This window comes from Myotis lucifugus, unplaced genomic scaffold, assembly GCF_000147115.1.
Source record: "Myotis lucifugus unplaced genomic scaffold, Myoluc2.0 scaffold_13, whole genome shotgun sequence".
Classification (NCBI taxonomy): domain Eukaryota; kingdom Metazoa; phylum Chordata; class Mammalia; order Chiroptera; family Vespertilionidae; genus Myotis; species Myotis lucifugus.
The window spans coordinates 7,329,545-7,333,882 of NW_005871061.1; the positions used below are offsets into that span (position 1 = coordinate 7,329,545).

The window sequence follows — 4,338 nt, forward strand, 5'->3', positions numbered from 1 at the left end:
CTATTCCAGGGCTCACTCTCAGCCACCCACTCACCCGCCCCTCCAAAGGCCATATAATCATGTTCTGATCAAAAGTGAAAAAATAACTAAATAAGCCTAATGCAGCTAGATCAACACTAAAATACCTAAAAAGACTTACAAGAAGTGAATAGTTGGCTTGGAACTTAGAGTAAGGGGTGCAACCAAGGCGTCCAAGGGATGGAGGTTGGCTGGAGTTGGGTCAGGGGTGTTTGGGTCACTAGGAGGAGCTTTTGGGTGGAGCAGGAGAGCTCACCAGGCTGGAACAGTACAAAACTGTCAGCCCACTGTGCCGCTTACCAGCTGAGTGATCTGTGAAAGTTAGCTAACCCCTGCGCCTCAGTGTCAGGAAACGCCTTTACTCTCCGGGCAAACCCAGTTCGGGTTCCCAGGCCGACCCATAGAGAAGAAAGGAAGAGCAATGGTCAGGGTCGCTAAGGCGCTGCCCTGAGCCCCATGGGACAGTTGCTGTTGCGGCCCAGCCCAGCACCGCCTGCGATTTGCATACCCATGGTGCACCACGATATCAGAAATCAGTTCTCACGCTGGACTTCCAGCCCCGGGGGAATATGCCCACTGCCCCTGGGCACACTGCCTGGTAGAAAGGCAGGGTTTCTATGAATGCCAGGACAGAGTTCAGACTGCGCAGGCACTCAACAACCATAACCGTACTGAGGGTTAGCTCTCTCAAAGACTTTCGGACAGCTGTTAATAGGCATAGTCTGGTTTCCCTTTAGCCTTATTGGCGAGTTCCTATCTAATTTTTGGAGGCCTCATTTTCATGAGGCCACTTTTCCAGAGTTGAAAAACAGAAAGTAGTTTTCAGCGTTGTTTTATACCTGCTTCCTGGTGTTCTGGCCGCCATTTGTGCCTCTGATGCTCTGTGCTACTGGCCGCCATTTTGGCCATTTTGTCACTCCCAATGCTTTGCACTACCGCCGCCATTTGTGCCTCCTGGTGCTCTGCACTACTGGCCGATCACCCACCGCTCTCCTGCACTGACCCCACCCCCTGACTTTTCCCAGGACCCAGGAAGTATCCTTCCTCCTTCAGGGTCTCATACAAACTTATTGAGATCTACATTTTCCAACGTGTATAAAACAGTCCCACTCCCACCACATTGAAATAGGAATTTTTAGGGGTGAAGTGGGCAGATTTAGGGAATTTTTAAAATGAAGGGGGTCCATGGAAAAAGAACAGACTGCAAAGCTGCAAAAGGTTACATTTCCGGGACCCCGCAGTCGGCCTCGGCTGGCGCACCCAGCGAGTCACCACTTAAAGGAGACAGCATAAGGAATTCATCTTATTACCAGTGGCATTTCAATATTTATGAAATTTGAAAATTGTAGCTGCAGTTCTGATTCATGGATCGTCAAAGAAAGCAGAGAACATAGGATCTTCAAAAGGCGCAGGTTTGGGCAGATTTGAAGACTGATACTAAAACAGGAGCTGAAAATATAATGGTGAACAAAACAGTTGGTTCCTGCTCTCATAGAACTTAAGGTTTAGTGAGGATGATAAAACCAAACAAGCAAGTAACAGAAGACCTGTCTGAGATGTGATGGTTTCAGCAAGGCCTCAGTTTCCTGCCCTCAGCCCTTGTCATTTGGACGGCTGCTGCTTTCATATTTTCGTACATTACTGCCATCATCCTCCACCATGTGGACCCTGCGTTGCCTTATATCAGTGACACTGGTACCATCGCTCCAGAAAAGTGCCTGTTTGGGGCAATGTTAAATTTCGCCGCAGTTTTATGCGTTGCTACCATTTATGTTCGTTATAAGCAAGTTCAGGCTCTGAATCCCGAAGGGAAATATATCTCCAAGTTAAACAAGGCTGACTTCGTACTTGGATTGCTGAGTTGTTTAGGACTTTCTTTTGTGGCAAATTTCCAGAAAACAACCTTTTTTGCCGTGCATATATGTGGAGCTGTTCTCACCTTTGGTATGGGCTCATTGTATATGTTTGTACAGACCGCCCTTTCCTACCTAATGCAGCCCAAAATTCATGGCAAGCAAATCTTCTGGGTCAGACTACTGCTGGTCATCTGGTGTGGAGTGAGCGCATTTAGCATGCTGACTTGCTCCTCACTCCTGTACAGTGGCCATTTTGGCTCAGATATAGTACAGAAACTCCACTGGAACCCCGAGGATAAAGGCTATGTGCTTCACATGATTACTACCGCAGCAGAATGGTCTATGTCATTTTCCTCCTTTGGTTTTTTCCTGACTTATATCCGTGATTTTCAGAAAATTTCTTTGCGAGTGGAAACCAATTTACATGGATTAACCCTCTATGACACTGTTCCTTGTGCTATTAACCATGAGCAATCACACATACTTTCCAGAGATATATGATGAAAAGATGAAACATTTATGCGATGATTATGATTCTCAGGGATTGGGAAAACGTTCATAAGTTACTACTACTGATCTGAAATTTTCCACCAATTAATCAAGGCTGACAGTGACATTGACGGGTCCTGATAACCAAGAATCATGAAGTAAGCCAATTTATAAATTATTTCAAGGGATATATTCAAGTGGATCATGTAAAATCATTTCTGCCTATACTTTTTTTACTCGCAGGAAATAAAACCAAAGGACAATAGCACTAGATTTTTTTTCTACTTTATTAAAGTGAAACACCGGAAGTGCACTGAACCGTCTGCAAAATCCAGCATTTCACGTTTTAGAGATTATTGTAAAGCATGTTTTGTTTGGAGCACTTATGCAAGTCATTTTCCAGGACACCAAATAATCAGCATTGCTCAGCAGCTCCTTTCAAATTGGGTTTTGCAGTAATAGTTTTACCATATTAATACATTTCTTACAGTCTTTTAAAAAAATTTTTTCTGGAATTCACCAATAAAGGGAAGCAGACCTGAATTCATATACCATCTGTGGTTAGTTAGTTTTAGTGGTATTGAATTGATTCCTGCCACAAAGCCAGATATTATGCTAACTGGTCTGTCACACGTGGTTATAATAATTTCATGAAACTTAGTCTCTGATAAGAGATTTTAATTAAAACTGAGAGAAGCAGCAATAGTTAAATTTATGCCAATCATGTTTTGCATAAAACGAAGGTTAGTGTTCATTCATGAATCTGAGGACTTTGTGAATAACAGCAGATATCATTAATAGTTACCTTAAACTACAGTCAAGAACTTTTTAGATTTTTCTTTATAGCAAATTATAATTACTTGTAAAAGTAGCCTTGAGCAGGCAAATATTGAACCTTTTTACTGGGATGTGATGTTTGTAGAAGTCAGATTCTAAAGGACAAAATGAGCAACTTGAAAAAACTAGGTACAAAATAATTGTGATACATACATCTCTCTGGTCATGGCACATGATTGGATAACTTGTACCAAAATTTCTACCTATGTAGATAAAGAATGATTTACAGCCCAGCCAGCATAGCTCAGTGGTTGAGGGTCGACCTATGAACCAGAAGGTCCCAGTTCTAGTCCTGGTTCGATTCCTGGTCAGGGCACATGCACAGGTTGCAGACTTGATCCTCAGTGTGAGGCATGCAGGAGGCAGCCAATCAATGATTCTCATCACTGATGTTTCTATCTCTCCTGCTCCCTCTCCCTTCCTATCGGAAATCAATAAAAATATATTTAAAAGTAAAAAAGAATGGTATACAGATTCCAGATAAAATTTAGAAGGAGAAAATGCTCATCGGGAAGATGACCATGACAAACTGATTTGCAAAAGAATCCTTGAAGAAGATTAACAAGCTTTATCTTTTTAGAAGAAATGGGCCCACTGCCAGAATAAAAGATGGTGAGAACAAATTTAAAGTGTAAGAGAAAGCAATTTAAGGGAAAATGGTTATTTGGTGGAAACAGAGCTTGATCATGAATAAGTTGCTAGAGTGGGACTAAATAATATTTCTGAAGACTTTTGGACTAAAAATAAAATACTGTTTATGTATATTAAGCAGCAGTGTAAAGGGGGGGCATTTCAGTAAACATTGATTGGCATCATGTGAAAAAAATATGGGTACAAAGCATAACATTTTTTAATTATATTTCTGCAAATCATAGTGCGACCACACCTGGAATACAGCATCCAGTCCTGATTGTTCTATATCAAGGAAACTATAATTCAGTTATGAAGACCACAGTATGGTGAGGGGGAAATTGATCGAATCAAAGTTAATAAAATTATAAATTATGTGTGGATAAGATGGCACAGGGGAGAATGTGGACTTGTACATCCTTACTGGAATATCAGGCTTAGAGATATATATAACACATTAAATTATTGTAAAATAAAAAAAAAAAGGTTACATTTCCATAAGACAGGG

The 4,338-nt window shown here is 41.4% G+C and overlaps 1 pseudogene; it reads left to right on the forward strand.

Annotated features, from left to right (window-relative positions):
- The first annotated feature begins 1,574 nt into the window (after positions 1 to 1,574).
- LOC102433734 lies at positions 1,575 to 4,019 on the forward strand (annotated as a pseudogene).
- The last annotated feature ends 319 nt before the right edge of the window (positions 4,020 to 4,338 follow it).